Source organism: Siphateles boraxobius, unplaced genomic scaffold (genome assembly GCF_051911475.1).
Source record: "Siphateles boraxobius isolate OS27281-9 unplaced genomic scaffold, OSU_SipBor_1 25, whole genome shotgun sequence".
Lineage (NCBI taxonomy): Eukaryota > Metazoa > Chordata > Actinopteri > Cypriniformes > Leuciscidae > Siphateles > Siphateles boraxobius.
In genome coordinates, this window is record NW_027508866.1 from 2,627,013 (window position 1) to 2,642,461 (window position 15,449).

General features: G+C 46.2%; 18 non-coding genes across 18 annotated transcripts; 7 read left to right on the plus strand and 11 right to left on the minus strand.

Annotated features, from left to right (window-relative positions):
- Window positions 1–793: 793 nt before the first annotated feature.
- trnap-cgg (transfer RNA proline (anticodon CGG)) lies at window positions 794–865 on the minus strand. The gene has a single exon. It is a non-coding gene; the product is annotated as a tRNA-Pro (tRNA).
- Window positions 866–1,142: 277 nt separating this feature from the next.
- On the minus strand, window positions 1,143–1,214 carry trnap-ugg (transfer RNA proline (anticodon UGG)). The gene has a single exon. It is a non-coding gene; the product is annotated as a tRNA-Pro (tRNA).
- A 160-nt stretch (window positions 1,215–1,374) lies between these two features.
- On the plus strand, window positions 1,375–1,447 carry trnar-ccg (transfer RNA arginine (anticodon CCG)). Its single transcript has one exon. It is a non-coding gene; the product is annotated as a tRNA-Arg (tRNA).
- A 1,116-nt stretch (window positions 1,448–2,563) lies between these two features.
- trnap-ugg (transfer RNA proline (anticodon UGG)) lies at window positions 2,564–2,635 on the minus strand. Its single transcript has one exon. It is a non-coding gene; the product is annotated as a tRNA-Pro (tRNA).
- A 1,799-nt stretch (window positions 2,636–4,434) lies between these two features.
- trnap-ugg (transfer RNA proline (anticodon UGG)) lies at window positions 4,435–4,506 on the minus strand. Its single transcript has one exon. It is a non-coding gene; the product is annotated as a tRNA-Pro (tRNA).
- Window positions 4,507–4,666: 160 nt separating this feature from the next.
- Window positions 4,667–4,739, plus strand: trnap-cgg (transfer RNA proline (anticodon CGG)). Its single transcript has one exon. It is a non-coding gene; the product is annotated as a tRNA-Pro (tRNA).
- A 1,189-nt stretch (window positions 4,740–5,928) lies between these two features.
- On the minus strand, window positions 5,929–6,000 carry trnap-cgg (transfer RNA proline (anticodon CGG)). Its single transcript has one exon. It is a non-coding gene; the product is annotated as a tRNA-Pro (tRNA).
- A 318-nt stretch (window positions 6,001–6,318) lies between these two features.
- On the minus strand, window positions 6,319–6,390 carry trnap-ugg (transfer RNA proline (anticodon UGG)). Its single transcript has one exon. It is a non-coding gene; the product is annotated as a tRNA-Pro (tRNA).
- A 160-nt stretch (window positions 6,391–6,550) lies between these two features.
- trnar-ccg (transfer RNA arginine (anticodon CCG)) lies at window positions 6,551–6,623 on the plus strand. Its single transcript has one exon. It is a non-coding gene; the product is annotated as a tRNA-Arg (tRNA).
- A 1,567-nt stretch (window positions 6,624–8,190) lies between these two features.
- Window positions 8,191–8,262, minus strand: trnap-ugg (transfer RNA proline (anticodon UGG)). The gene has a single exon. It is a non-coding gene; the product is annotated as a tRNA-Pro (tRNA).
- A 160-nt stretch (window positions 8,263–8,422) lies between these two features.
- Window positions 8,423–8,495, plus strand: trnap-cgg (transfer RNA proline (anticodon CGG)). The gene has a single exon. It is a non-coding gene; the product is annotated as a tRNA-Pro (tRNA).
- A 1,189-nt stretch (window positions 8,496–9,684) lies between these two features.
- Window positions 9,685–9,756, minus strand: trnap-cgg (transfer RNA proline (anticodon CGG)). The gene has a single exon. It is a non-coding gene; the product is annotated as a tRNA-Pro (tRNA).
- A 324-nt stretch (window positions 9,757–10,080) lies between these two features.
- Window positions 10,081–10,152, minus strand: trnap-ugg (transfer RNA proline (anticodon UGG)). Its single transcript has one exon. It is a non-coding gene; the product is annotated as a tRNA-Pro (tRNA).
- Window positions 10,153–10,312: 160 nt separating this feature from the next.
- Window positions 10,313–10,385, plus strand: trnap-cgg (transfer RNA proline (anticodon CGG)). The gene has a single exon. It is a non-coding gene; the product is annotated as a tRNA-Pro (tRNA).
- Window positions 10,386–11,950: 1,565 nt separating this feature from the next.
- On the minus strand, window positions 11,951–12,022 carry trnap-ugg (transfer RNA proline (anticodon UGG)). The gene has a single exon. It is a non-coding gene; the product is annotated as a tRNA-Pro (tRNA).
- Window positions 12,023–12,182: 160 nt separating this feature from the next.
- On the plus strand, window positions 12,183–12,255 carry trnap-cgg (transfer RNA proline (anticodon CGG)). The gene has a single exon. It is a non-coding gene; the product is annotated as a tRNA-Pro (tRNA).
- A 1,565-nt stretch (window positions 12,256–13,820) lies between these two features.
- Window positions 13,821–13,892, minus strand: trnap-ugg (transfer RNA proline (anticodon UGG)). Its single transcript has one exon. It is a non-coding gene; the product is annotated as a tRNA-Pro (tRNA).
- A 160-nt stretch (window positions 13,893–14,052) lies between these two features.
- trnap-cgg (transfer RNA proline (anticodon CGG)) lies at window positions 14,053–14,125 on the plus strand. The gene has a single exon. It is a non-coding gene; the product is annotated as a tRNA-Pro (tRNA).
- The last annotated feature ends 1,324 nt before the right edge of the window (window positions 14,126–15,449 follow it).

Below are 15,449 nucleotides of genomic sequence, written 5' to 3' on the forward strand. Positions count from 1 at the left end.
AGCTATTTAAAATGCTTTGAATCCCACTACAGCATCTACAGACCTGCGAAAAAAGTTCAATTTTGCCAAAGCATCAGCCTCTGATGCTGCAGAACGTGACGTCAAGTACTATGTGGGTTGCAGTAAATGGCCAGACTATGAAGTTGTTGATAAAGAAAAGTAAATGCTTTGGCGGGGGCTGAGAGGTGGGGAGGACAACATGGCTAACTCCTCCATAATCAGATTGCCCTTCGGGTGATTTTTGGGCAACTCACTGAGTCTCAGCTCCAGAGAGAACTTCAGCAAGTCTAGTTTCTGACTGACTCATTCAAGCGGGCTTGAGCTTCTGAATGAGCTTTCTTCTCCGTCAGAATGAGCTTTCTTCTCTGTCAACTTCTAAGGGAAAACAATGCCTTTCATACACCAAGAAGAGCACAATTTGTTTTATCACCCAGCTTAAAAAAAGAAAAAAAAATCCTGTGGTATCACATGCAATTGCATACAGAGTCAGAGAACCCTTGAACTCATACTAAAGGTGAGAGGGCTCGTCCGGGATTTGAAGCCGGGATCTCTAGCACCCCGAAGCGAGAATCATACCACTAGACCAACGAGCCTGCCTGACGCTGGATGGGGCTACTTGCGTACACTTGTACAGTCACCGAACGCTGGCCTCAAACAGAATGAGCAGGGACTAGTTTTAATAAGAGCGTTTGTCGTTAGGGAGCCGTACTCTCTGGCAGGCAGCGATTCAGAGTACATTCTGTGCAGGAAATAAACGCTTGTCATCTGACTGGCTGCTTGTTCTGAAACTGCTGGGCTCGTCCGGGATTTGAACCCGGGACCTCTCGCACCCGAAGCGAGAAACATACCCCTAGACCAACGAGCCTGACTGACAATAGATTCGGCTACTTGCGTAAAGGCACTAGTTTTAATAGAAAGCGTTTGTCGTTAGGGAGCCACACTCCCTGGCAGGCAGCGATTCTGAGTTCGTTCTGTGCAAGGAAATAAGCGCTTGTCATCTGGCTGAATCTTGGCTATGTTGTAGTACAGATGAACACAAGCAGTAGTAAGGGTTTCAAAAACATGACAGTTTTGAGTTTGGCTCAGTGCTGCAAAAGGAAGGATCCAACCTTGTTGCTCTAGCTGCTTGGTCTGAAATCCCCGGGCTCGTCCGGGATTTGAACCCAGGACCTCTCGCACCCAAAGCGAGAATCATACCCCTAGACCAACGAGCCTCTTTTACATTAAGTCTTTCGGGAGGGCGCCACAAATTCAGTGAAGCCCATCTCAAAGACGGAACACGACCTGGCGTCGAGATACGAAAGTGTAGCTGTTTGAGCGTTAGAAACCCCTTGAAGCCAAATTACTGATCAAAGGAAAAAGAACTCCAGACAAGGCCCAGTGGCCTAATGGATAAGGCATCAGCCTCCGGAGCTGGAGATTGTGAGTTCAAGTCCCACCTGGGTCGTCTTTAATGGGCTATATTTAAGTTGGATGTTCGACAAATTCAAGGATGGTTTGTTCAAAGCAATAATGACCGCAAGATCTGAGTTAGCATAGAACGGACAAACTTCGGATAGCTGTGGTGGGGTTTTGTGTGCGTCAGACTGTCAGTGAATCATTCTTGCCTGCCCGTGCATGTGCCCTTTCAGGCTGAAATTACACAAAGCACTGTGCGCAAGAGTCCCAGTGGCCTAAGGGGAAAAGGCCACTTCTTGCTTTTGCACTGGACCTACGACGAAGGCTTTACGTACGAAAGCAGAGAGGCAGACTACACACAAAACAGGTGGGAAAGAGTCATGAACTTTAAATTAATCTAGTCATCGAAAAACATCATTGATACGTTTGTTTTGTCCATATAACCAAAATGGCTGTGTAATTGGAGAAAAACACATGGAACAGAAATGGCGGGCTCTAAATGTAAACAGCCGCATATAGGCTATGCCGTAGGCTTGACTTTGAACTAAAAGGCATCAGCCTCCCACCTAGGGAGGCTGTTACTAGGGCGTGCTTGTTGCGCTTGCTCTAAGCCGATGCTGCAAAAAGTCAATGAAAAGTTGTTCAAAGAAACTCCACAGAACAACAAGTATACCCGTGCTTAGCGTTTCTGCAAAAGAGCCACGGTAATTCAGTTAAGAGCGATTTAAAATGCTTTGAATCCCACTACAGCATCTACAGACCTGCGAAAAAAGTTAAATTTTGCCAAAGCGAAGCCGGGATCTCTAGCACCCGAAGCGAGAATCATACCACTAGACCAACGAGCCTGCCTGACGCTGGATGGGGCTACTTGCGTACACTTGTACAGTCACTGAACGCTGGCCTCAAACAGAATGAGCAGGGACTAGTTTTAATAAGAGCGTTTGTCGTTAGGGAGCCGTACTCTCTGGCAGGCAGCGATTCAGAGTACATTCTGTGCAGGAAATAAACACTTGTCATCTGACTGTGTTGTAGTACAGATGAACACAAGCAGTAGTAAGGGTTTCAAAAACATGAAAGCCTGCAGCCTGCAGCCTGCAGCCTGCAGCAAAAACTGCAAAAGGAAGGATCCAACCTTGTTGCTCTAGCTGCTTGGTCTGAAATCCCCGGGCTCGTCCGGGATTTGAACCCGGGACCTCTCGCACCCAAAGCGAGAATCATACCCCTAGACCAACGAGCCTCTTTTTCATTAAGTCTTTCGGGAGGGCGCCACAAATTCAGTGAAGCCCATCTCAAAGACGGAAAACGACCCGGCGTCGAGATACGAAAGTGTAGCTGTTTGAGCGTTAGAAACCCTTTGAAGCCAAATTACTGATCACAGGAAAAAGAACTCCAGACAAGGTCCAGTGGCCTAATGGATAAGGCATCAGCCTCGGGAGCTGGAGATTGTGAGTTCAAGTCCCACCTGGGTTGCTTTAATGGGCTATATTTAAGTTGGATGTTCGACAAATTCAAGGATGGTTTGTTCAAAGCAATAATGACCGCAAGATCTGAGTTAGCATAGAACGGACAAACTTCGGATAGCTGTGGTGGGGTTTTGTGTGCGTCAGACTGTCAGTGAATCATTCTTGCCTGCCCGTGCATGTGCCCTTTCAGGATGAAATTACACAAAGCACTGTGCGCAAGAGGCCCAGTGGCCTAAGGGGAAAAGGCCACTTCTTGCTTTTGCACTGGACCTACGACGAAGGCTTTGTGTACGAAAGCAGAGAGGCAGACTACACACAAAACAGGTGGGAAAGAGTCATGAACTTTAAATTAATCTAGTCATCGAAAAACATCATTGATACGATTGTTTTGTCCATATAACCAAAATGGCTGTGTAATTGAAGAAAAACACATGGAACAGAAATGGCGGGCTCTAAATGTAAACAGCCGCATATAGGCTATGCCGTAGGCTTGACTTTGAACTAAAAGGCATCAGCCCTCCACCTAGGGAGGCTGTTACTAGGGCGTGCTTGTTGCGCTTGCTCTAAGCCGATGCTGCAAAAAGTCAATGAAAAGTTGTTCAAAGAAACTCCACAGAACAACAAGTATACCCGTGCTTAGCGTTTCTGCAAAAGAGCCACGGTAATTCAGTTAAGAGCTATTTAAAATGCTTTGAATCCCACTACAGCATCTACAGACTTGCGAAAAAAGTTAAATTTTGCCAAAGCATCAGCCTCTGATGCTGCAGAACGTGACGTCAAGTACTATGTGGGTTGCAGTAAATGGCCAGACTATGAAGTTGTTGATAAAGAAAAGTAAATGCTTTGGCGGGGGCTGAGAGGTGGGGAGGACAACATGGCTAACTCCTCCATAATCAGATTGCCCTTCGGGTGATTTTTGGGCAACTCACTGAGTCTCAGCTCCAGAGAGAACTTCAGCAAGTCTAGTTTCTGACTGACTCATTCAAGCGGGCTTGAGCTTCTGAATGAGCTTTCTTCTCCGTCAGAATGAGCTTTCTTCTCTGTCAACTTCTAAGGGAAAACAATGCCTTTCATACACCAAGAAGAGCACAATTTGTTTTATCACCCACCTTAAAAAAAGAAAAAAAAAATCCTGTGGTATCACATGCAATTGCATACAGAGTCAGAGAACCCTTGAACTCATACTAAAGGTGAGAGGGCTCGCCCGGGATTTGAAGCCGGGATCTCTAGCACCCGAAGCGAGAATCATACCACTAGACCAACGAGCCTGCCTGACGCTGGATGGGGCTACTTGCGTACACTTGTACAGTCACCGAACGCTGGCCTCAAACAGAATGAGCAGGGACTAGTTTTAATAAGAGCGTTTGTCGTTAGGGAGCCGTACTCTCTGGCAGGCAGCGATTCAGAGTACATTCCGTGCAGGAAATAAACGCTTGTCATCTGACTGTGTTGTAGTACAGATGAACACAAGCAGTAGTAAGGGTTTCAAAAACATGACAGTTTTGAGTTTGGCTCAGTGCTGCAAAAGGAAGGATCCAACCTTGTTGCTCTAGCTGCTTGGTCTGAAATCCCCGGGCTCGTCCGGGATTTGAACCCGGGACCTCTCGCACCCAAAGCGAGAATCATACCCCTAGACCAACGAGCCTCTTTTACATTAAGTCTTTCGGGAGGGCGCCACAAATTCAGTGAAGCCCATCTCAAAGACGGAACACGACCCGGCGTCGAGATACGAAAGTGTAGCTGTTTGAGCGTTAGAAACCCCTTGAAGCCAAATTACTGATCCAAGGAAAAAGAACTCCAGACAAGGCCCAGTGGCCTAATGGATAAGGCATCAGCCTCGGGAGCTGGAGATTGTGAGTTCAAGTCCCACCTGGGTTGCTTTAATGGGCTATATTTAAGTTGGATGTTCGACAAATTCAAGGATGGTTTGTTCAAAGCAATAATGACCGCAAGATCTGAGTTAGCATAGAACGGACAAACTTCGGATAGCTGTGGTGGGGTTTTGTGTGCGTCAGACTGTCAGTGAATCATTCTTGCCTGCCCGTGCATGTGCCCTTTCAGGCTGAAATTACACAAAGCACTGTGCGCAAGAGGCCCAGTGGCCTAAGGGGAAAAGGCCACTTCTTGCTTTTGCACTGGACCTACGACGAAGGCTTTGCGTACGAAAGCAGAGAGGCAGACTACACACAAAACAGGTGGGAAAGAGTCATGAACTTTAAATTAATCTAGTCATCGAAAAACATCATTGATACGTTTGTTTTGTCCATATAACCAAAATGGCTGTGTAATTGGAGAAAAACACATGGAACAGAAATGGCGGGCTCTAAATGTAAACAGCCGCATATAGGCTATGCCGTAGGCTTGACTTTGAACTAAAAGGCATCAGCCTCCCACCTAGGGAGGCTGTTACTAGGGCGTGCTTGTTGCGCTTGCTCTAAGCCGATGCTGCAAAAAGTCAATGAAAAGTTATTCAAAGAAACTCCACAGAACAACAAGTATACCCGTGTTTAGCGTTTCTGCAAAAGAGCCACGGTAATTCAGTTAAGAGCGATTTAAAATGCTTTGAATCCCACTACAGCATCTACAGACCTGCGAAAAAAGTTCAATTTTGCCAAAGCATCAGCCTCTGATGCTGCAGAACGTGACGTCAAGTACTATGTGGGTTGCAGTAAATGGCCAGACTATGAAGTTGTTGATAAAGAAAAGTAAATGCTTTGGCAAGGGCTGAGAGGTGGGGAGGACAACATGGCTAACTCCTCCATAATCAGATTGCCCTTCGGGTGATTTTTGGGGAACTCACTGAGTCTCAGCTCCAGAGAGAACTTCAGCAAGTCTAGTCTCTGACTGACTCATTCAAGCGGGCTTGAGCTTCTGAATGAGCTTTCTTCTCCGTCAGAATGAGCTTTCTTCTCTGTCAACTTCTAAGGGAAAACAATGCCTTTCATACACCAAGAAGAGCACAATTTGTTTTATCACCCAGCTTAAAAAAAGAAAAAAAAAATCCTGTGGTATCACATGCAATTGCATACAGAGTCAGAGAACCCTTGAACTCATACTAAAAGTGAGAGGGCTCGTCCGGGATTTGAACCCGGGACCTCTCGCACCCGAAGCGAGAATCATACCCCTAGACCAACGAGCCTGACTGACAATAGATTCGGCTACTTGCGTACAGTTGTAGAGTCACTGAATGCTGGCCTCTTACAGAATGGGAAGGCACTAGTTTTAATAGAAAGCGTTTGTCGTTAGGGAGCCACACTCCCTGGCAGGCAGCGATTCTGAGTTCGTTCTGTGCAAGGAAATAAGCGCTTGTCATCTGGCTGAATCTTGGCTATGTTGTAGTACAGATGAACACAAGCAGTAGTAAGGGTTTCAAAAACATGACAGTTTTGAGTTTGGCTCAGTGCTGCAAAAGGAAGGATCCAACCTTGTTGCTCTAGCTGCTTGGTCTGAAATCCCCGGGCTCGTCCGGGATTTGAACCCGGGACCTCTCGCACCCAAAGCGAGAATCATACCCCTAGACCAACGAGCCTCTTTTACATTAAATCTTTCGGGAGGGCGCCACAAATTCAGTGAAGCCCATCTCAAAGACGGAACACGACCTGGCGTCGAGATACGAAAGTGTAGCTGTTTGAGCGTTAGAAACCCCTTGAAGCCAAATTACTGATCAAAGGAAAAAGAACTCCAGACAAGGCCCAGTGGCCTAATGGATAAGGCATCAGCCTCCGGAGCTGGAGATTGTGGGTTCAAGTCCCACCTGGGTCGTCTTTAATGGGCTATATTTAAGTTGGATGTTCGACAAATTCAAGGATGGTTTGTTCAAAGCAATAATGACCGCAAGATCTGAGTTAGCATAGAACGGACAAACTTCGGATAGCTGTGGTGGGGTTTTGTGTGCGTCAGACTGTCAGTGAATCATTCTTGCCTGCCCGTGCATGTGCCCTTTCAGGCTGAAATTACACAAAGCACTGTGCGCAAGAGGCCCAGTGGCCTAAGGGGAAAAGGCCACTTCTTGCTTTTGCACTGGACCTACGACGAAGGCTTTGCGTACGAAAGCAGAGAGGCAGACTACACACAAAACAGGTGGGAAAGAGTCATGAACTTTAAATTAATCTAGTCATCGAAAAACATCATTGATACGTTTGTTTTGTCCATATAACCAAAATGGCTGTGTAATTGGAGAAAAACACATGGAACAGAAATGGCGGGCTCTAAATGTAAACAGCCGCATATAGGCTATGCCGTAGGCTTGACTTTGAACTAAAAGGCATCAGCCCTCCACCTAGGGAGGCTGTTACTAGGGCGTGCTTGTTGCGCTTGCTCTAAGCCGATGCTGCAAAAAGTCAATGGAAAGTTGTTCAAAGAAACTCCACAGAACAACAAGTATACCCGTGCTTAGCGTTTCTGCAAAAGAGCCACGGTAATTCAGTTAAGAGCTATTTAAAATGCTTTGAATCCCACTACAGCATCTACAGACTTGCGAAAAAAGTTAAATTTTGCCAAAGCATCAGCCTCTGATGCTGCAGAACGTGACGTCAAGTACTATGTGGGTTGCAGTAAATGGCCAGACTATGAAGTTGTTGATAAAGAAAAGTAAATGCTTTGGCGGGGGCTGAGAGGTGGGGAGGACAACATGGCTAACTCCTCCATAATCAGATTGCCCTTCGGGTGATTTTTGGGCAACTCACTGAGTCTCAGCTCCAGAGAGAACTTCAGCAAGTCTAGTTTCTGACTGACTCATTCAAGCGGGCTTGAGCTTCTGAATGAGCTTTCTTCTCTGTCAGAATGAGCTTTCTTCTCTGTCAACTTCTAAGGGAAAACAATGCCTTTCATACACCAAGAAGAGCACAATTTGTTTTATCACCCACCTTAAAAAAAGAAAAAAAAAATCCTGTGGTATCACATGCAATTGCATACAGAGTCAGAGAACCCTTGAACTCATACTAAAGGTGAGAGGGCTCGCCCGGGATTTGAAGCCGGGATCTCTAGCACCCGAAGCGAGAATCATACCACTAGACCAACGAGCCTGCCTGACGCTGGATGGGGCTACTTGCGTACACTTGTACAGTCACCGAACGCTGGCCTCAAACAGAATGAGCAGGGACTAGTTTTAATAAGAGCGTTTGTCGTTAGGGAGCCGTACTCTCTGGCAGGCAGCGATTCAGAGTACATTCTGTGCAGGAAATAAACGCTTGTCATCTGACTGTGTTGTAGTACAGATGAACACAAGCAGTAGTAAGGGTTTCAAAAACATGACAGTTTTGAGTTTGGCTCAGTGCTGCAAAAGGTAGGATCCAACCTTGTTGCTCTAGCTGCTTGGTCTGAAATCCCCGGGCTCGTCCGGGATTTGAACCCGGGACCTCTCGCACCCAAAGCGAGAATCATACCCCTAGACCAACGAGCCTCTTTTACATTAAGTCTTTCGGGAGGGCGCCACAAATTCAGTGAAGCCCATCTCAAAGACGGAACACGACCCGGCGTCGAGATACGAAAGTGTAGCTGTTTGAGCGTTAGAAACCCCTTGAAGCCAAATTACTGATCAAAGGAAAAAGAACTCCAGACAAGGCCCAGTGGCCTAATGGATAAGGCATCAGCCTCGGGAGCTGGAGATTGTGAGTTCAAGTCCCACCTGGGTTGCTTTAATGGGCTATATTTAAGTTGGATGTTCGACAAATTCAAGGATGGTTTGTTCAAAGCAATAATGACCGCAAGATCTGAGTTAGCATAGAACGGACAAACTTCGGATAGCTGTGGTGGGGTTTTGTGTGCGTCAGACTGTCAGTGAATCATTCTTGCCTGCCCGTGCATGTGCCCTTTCAGGCTGAAATTACACAAAGCACTGTGCGGAAGAGGCCCAGTGGCCTAAGGGGAAAAGGCCACTTCTTGCTTTTGCACTGGACCTACGACGAAGGCTTTGCGTACGAAAGCAGAGAGGCAGACTACACACAAAACAGGTGGGAAAGAGTCATGAACTTTAAATTAATCTAGTCATTGAAAAACATCATTGATACGTTTGTTTTGTCCATATAACCAAAATGGCTGTGTAATTGGAGAAAAACACATGGAACAGAAATGGCGGGCTCTAAATGTAAACAGCCGCATATAGGCTATGCCGTAGGCTTGACTTTGAACTAAAAGGCATCAGCCTCCCACCTAGGGAGGCTGTTACTAGGGCGTGCTTGTTGCGCTTGCTCTAAGCCGATGCTGCAAAAAGTCAATGAAAAGTTATTCAAAGAAACTCCACAGAACAACAAGTATACCCGTGTTTAGCGTTTCTGCAAAAGAGCCACGGTAATTCAGTTAAGAGCGATTTAAAATGCTTTGAATCCCACTACAGCATCTACAGACCTGCGAAAAAAGTTCAATTTTGCCAAAGCATCAGCCTCTGATGCTGCAGAACGTGACGTCAAGTACTATGTGGGTTGCAGTAAATGGCCAGACTATGAAGTTGTTGATAAAGAAAAGTAAATGCTTTGGCAAGGGCTGAGAGGTGGGGAGGACAACATGGCTAACTCCTCCATAATCAGATTGCCCTTCGGGTGATTTTTGGGGAACTCACTGAGTCTCAGCTCCAGAGAGAACTTCAGCAAGTCTAGTTTCTGACTGACTCATTCAAGCGGGCTTGAGCTTCTGAATGAGCTTTCTTCTCCGTCAGAATGAGCTTTCTTCTCTGTCAACTTCTAAGGGAAAACAATGCCTTTCATACACCAAGAAGAGCACAATTTGTTTTATCACCCAGCTTAAAAAAAGAAAAAAAAAATCCTGTGGTATCACATGCAATTGCATACAGAGTCAGAGAACCCTTGAACTCATACTAAAGGTGAGAGGGCTCGTCCGGGATTTGAACCCGGGACCTCTCGCACCCGAAGCGAGAATCATACCCCTAGACCAACGAGCCTGACTGACAATAGTTTCAGCTACTTGCGTACAGTTGTAGAGTCACTGAATGCTGGCCTCTTACAGAATGGGAAGGCACTAGTTTTAATAGAAAGCGTTTGTCGTTAGGGAGCCACACTCCCTGGCAGGCAGCGATTCTGAGTTCGTTCTGTGCAAGGAAATAAGCGCTTGTCATCTGGCTGAATCTTGGCTATGTTGTAGTACAGATGAACACAAGCAGTAGTAAGGGTTTCAAAAACATGACAGTTTTGAGTTTGGCTCAGTGCTGCAAAAGGAAGGATTCAACCTTGTTGCTCTTGCTCTAGCTGCTTGGTCTGAAATCCCCGGGCTCGTCCGGGATTTGAACCCGGGACCTCTCGCACCCAAAGCGAGAATCATACCCCTAGACCAACGAGCCTCTTTTACATTAAGTCTTTCGGGAGGGCGCCACAAATTCAGTGAAGCCCATCTCAAAGACGGAACACGACCCGGCGTCGAGATACGAAAGTGTAGCTGTTTGAGCGTTAGAAACCCCTTGAAGCCAAATTACTGATCAAAGGAAAAAGAACTCCAGACAAGGCCCAGTGGCCTAATGGATAAGGCATCAGCCTCGGGAGCTGGAGATTGTGAGTTCAAGTCCCACCTGGGTTGCTTTAATGGGCTATATTTAAGTTGGATGTTCGACAAATTCAAGGATGGTTTGTTCAAAGCAATAATGACCGCAAGATCTGAGTTAGCATAGAACGGACAAACTTCGGATAGCTGTGGTGGGGTTTTGTGTGCGTCAGACTGTCAGTGAATCATTCTTGCCTGCCCGTGCATGTGCCCTTTCAGGCTGAAATTACACAAAGCACTGTGCGCAAGAGGCCCAGTGGCCTAAGGGGAAAAGGCCACTTCTTGCTTTTGCACTGGACCTACGACGAAGGCTTTGCGTACGAAAGCAGAGAGGCAGACTACACACAAAACAGGTGGGAAAGAGTCATGAACTTTAAATTAATCTAGTCATCGAAAAACATCATTGATACGTTTGTTTTGTCCATATAACCAAAATGGCTGTGTAATTGGAGAAAAACACATGGAACAGAAATGGCGGGCTCTAAATGTAAACAGCCGCATATAGGCTATGCCGTAGGCTTGACTTTGAACTAAAAGGCATCAGCCTCCCACCTAGGGAGGCTGTTACTAGGGCGTGCTTGTTGCGCTTGCTCTAAGCCGATGCTGCAAAAAGTCAATGAAAAGTTATTCAAAGAAACTCCACAGAACAACAAGTATACCCGTGTTTAGCGTTTCTGCAAAAGAGCCACGGTAATTCAGTTAAGAGCGATTTAAAATGCTTTGAATCCCACTACAGCATCTACAGACCTGCGAAAAAAGTTCAATTTTGCCAAAGCATCAGCCTCTGATGCTGCAGAACGTGACGTCAAGTACTATGTGGGTTGCAGTAAATGGCCAGACTATGAAGTTGTTGATAAAGAAAAGTAAATGCTTTGGCGGGGGCTGAGAGGTGGGGAGGACAACATGGCTAACTCCTCCATAATCAGATTGCCCTTCGGGTGATTTTTGGGCAACTCACTGAGTCTCACCTCCAGAGAGAACTTCAGCAAGTCTAGTTTCTGACTGACTCATTCAAGCGGGCTTGAGCTTCTGAATGAGCTTTCTTCTCCGTCAGAATGAGCTTTCTTCTCTGTCAACTTCTAAGGGAAAACAATGCCTTTCATACACCAAGAAGAGCACAATTCGTTTTATCACCCAGCTTAAAAAAAGAAAAAAAAATCCTGTGGTATCACATGCAATTGCATACAGAGTCAGAGAACCCTTGAACTCATACTAAAGGTGAGAGGGCTCGTCCAGGATTTGAAGCCGGGATCTCTAGCACCCGAAGCGAGAATCATACCACTAGACCAACGATCCTGCCTGACGCTGGATGGGGCTACTTGCGTACACTTGTACAGTCACCGAACGCTGGCCTCAAACAGAATGAGCAGGGACTAGTTTTAATAAGAGCGTTTGTCGTTAGGGAGCCGTACTCTCTGGCAGGCAGCGATTCAGAGTACATTCTGTGCAGGAAATAAACGCTTGTCATCTGACTGTGTTGTAGTACAGATGAACACAAGCAGTAGTAAGGGTTTCAAAAACATGACAGTTTTGAGTTTGGCTCAGTGCTGCAAAAGGAAGGATTCAACCTTGTTGCTCTAGCTGCTTGGTCTGAAATCCCCGGGCTCGTCCGGGATTTGAACCCGGGACCTCTCGCACCCAAAGCGAGAATCATACCCCTAGACCAACGAGCCTCTTTTACATTAAGTCTTTCGGGAGGGCGCCACAAATTCAGTGAAGCCCATCTCAAAGACGGAACACGACCCGGCGTCGAGATACGAAAGTGTAGCTGTTTGAGCGTTAGAAACCCTTTGAAGCCAAATTACTGATCAAAGGAAAAAGAACTCCAGACAAGGCCCAGTGGCCTAATGGATAAGGCATCAGCCTCGGGAGCTGGAGATTGTGAGTTCAAGTCCCACCTGGGTTGCTTTAATGGGCTATATTTAAGTTGGATGTTCGACAAATTCAAGGATGGTTTGTTCAAAGCAATAATGACCGCAAGATCTGAGTTAGCATAGAACGGACAAACTTCGGATAGCTGTGGTGGGGTTTTGTGTGCGTCAGACTGTCAGTGAATCATTCTTGCCTGCCCGTGCATGTGCCCTTTCAGGCTGAAATTACACAAAGCACTGTGCGCAAGAGGCCCAGTGGCCTAAGGGGAAAAGGCCACTTCTTGCTTTTGCACTGGACCTACGACGAAGGCTTTGCGTACGAAAGCAGAGAGGCAGACTACACACAAAACAGGTGGGAAAGAGTCATGAACTTTAAATTAATCTAGTCATCGAAAAACATCATTGATACGTTTGTTTTGTCCATATAACCAAAATGGCTGTGTAATTGGAGAAAAACACATGGAACAGAAATGGCGGGCTCTAAATGTAAACAGCCGCATATAGGCTATGCCGTAGGCTTGACTTTGAACTAAAAGGCATCAGCCTCCCACCTAGGGAGGCTGTTACTAGGGCGTGCTTGTTGCGCTTGCTCTAAGCCGATGCTGCAAAAAGTCAATGAAAAGTTATTCAAAGAAACTCCACAGAACAACAAGTATACCCATGTTTAGCGTTTCTGCAAAAGAGCCACGGTAATTCAGTTAAGAGCGATTTAAAATGCTTTGAATCCCACTACAGCATCTACAGACCTGCGAAAAAAGTTCAATTTTGCCAAAGCATCAGCCTCTGATGCTGCAGAACGTGACGTCAAGTACTATGTGGGTTGCAGTAAATGGCCAGACTATGAAGTTGTTGATAAAGAAAAGTAAATGCTTTGGCGGGGGCTGAGAGGTGGGGAGGACAACATGGCTAACTCCTCCATAATCAGATTGCCCTTCGGGTGATTTTTGGGCAACTCACTGAGTCTCACCTCCAGTGAGAACTTCAGCAAGTCTAGTTTCTGACTGACTCATTCAAGCGGGCTTGAGCTTCTGAATGAGCTTTCTTCTCCGTCAGAATGAGCTTTCTTCTCTGTCAACTTCTAAGGGAAAACAATGCCTTTCATACACCAAGAAGAGCACAATTCGTTTTATCACCCAGCTTAAAAAAAGAAAAAAAAATCCTGTGGTATCACATGCAATTGCATACAGAGTCAGAGAACCCTTGAACTCATACTAAAGGTGAGAGGGCTCGTCCAGGATTTGAAGCCGGGATCTCTAGCAACCGAAGCGAGAATCATACCACTAGACCAACGATCCTGCCTGACGCTGGATGGGGCTACTTGCGTACACTTGTACAGTCACCGAACGCTGGCCTCAAACAGAATGAGCAGGGACTAGTTTTAATAAGAGCGTTTGTCGTTAGGGAGCCGTACTCTCTGGCAGGCAGCGATTCAGAGTACATTCTGTGCAGGAAATAAACGCTTGTCATCTGACTGTGTTGTAGTACAGATGAACACAAGCAGTAGTAAGGGTTTCAAAAACATGACAGTTTTGAGTTTGGCTCAGTGCTGCAAAAGGAAGGATTCAACCTTGTTGCTCTAGCTGCTTGGTCTGAAATCCCCGGGCTCGTCCGGGATTTGAACCCGGGACCTCTCGCACCCAAAGCGAGAATCATACCCCTAGACCAACGAGCCTCTTTTACATTAAGTCTTTCGGGAGGGCGCCACAAATTCAGTGAAGCCCATCTCAAAGACGGAACACGACCCGGCGTCGAGATACGAAAGTGTATCTGTTTGAGCGTTAGAAACCCTTTGAAGCCAAATTACTGATCAAAGGAAAATGAACTCCAGACAAGGCCCAGTGGCCTAATGGATAAGGCATCAGCCTCGGGAGCTGGAGATTGTGAGTTCAAGTCCCACCTGGGTTGCTTTAATGGGCTATATTTAAGTTGGATGTTCGACAAATTCAAGGATGGTTTGTTCAAAGCAATAATGACCGCAAGATCTGAGTTAGCATAGAACGGACAAACTTCGGATAGCTGTGGTGGGGTTTTGTGTGCGTCAGACTGTCAGTGAATCATTCTTGCCTGCCCGTGCATGTGCCCTTTCAGGCTGAAATTACACAAAGCACTGTGCGCAAGAGGCCCAGTGGCCTAAGGGGAAAAGGCCACTTCTTGCTTTTGCACTGGACCTACGACGAAGGCTTTGCGTACGAAAGCAGAGAGGCAGACTACACACAAAACAGGTGGGAAAGAGTCATGAACTTTAAATTAATCTAGTCATCGAAAAACATCATTGATACGTTTGTTTTGTCCATATAACCAAAATGGCTGTGTAATTGGAGAAAAACACATGGAACAGAAATGGCGGGCTCTAAATGTAAACAGCCGCATATAGGCTATGCCGTAGGCTTGACTTTGAACTAAAAGGCATCAGCCCTCCACCTAGGGAGGCTGTTACTAGGGCGTGCTTGTTGCGCTTGCTCTAAGCCGATGCTGCAAAAAGTCAATGAAAAGTTGTTCAAAGAAACTCCACAGAACAAGTATACCCGTGCTTAGCGTTTCTGCAAAAGAGCCACGGTAATTCAGTTAAGAGCTATTTAAAATGCTTTGAATCCCACTACAGCATCTACAGACCTGCGAAAAAAGTTCAATTTTGCCAAAGCATCAGCCTCTGATGCTGCAGAACGTGACGTCAAGTACTATGTGGGTTGCAGTAAATGGCCAGACTATGAAGTTGTTGATAAAGAAAAGTAAATGCTTTGGCGGGGGCTGAGAGGTGGGGAGGACAACATGGCTGACTCCTCCATAATCAGATTGCCCTTCGGGTGATTTTTGGGCAACTCACTGAGTCTCAGCTCCAGAGAGAACTTCAGCAAGTCTAGTTTCTGACTGACTCATTCAAGCGGGCTTGAGCTTCTGAATGAGCTTTCTTCTCCGTCAGAATGAGCTTTCTTCTCTGTCAACTTCTAAGGGAAAACAATGCCTTTCATACACCAAGAAGAGCACAATTTGTTTTATCACCCAGCTTAAAAAAAGAAAAAAAAATCCTGTGGTATCACATGCAATTGCATACAGAGTCAGAGAACCCTTGAACTCATACTAAAGGTGAGAGGGCTCGTCCGGGATTTGAAGCCGGGATCTCTAGCACCCCGAAGCGAGAATCATACCACTAGACCAACGAGCCTGCCTGACGCTGGATGGGGCTACTTGCGTACACTTGTACAGTCACCGAACGCTGGCCTCAAACAGA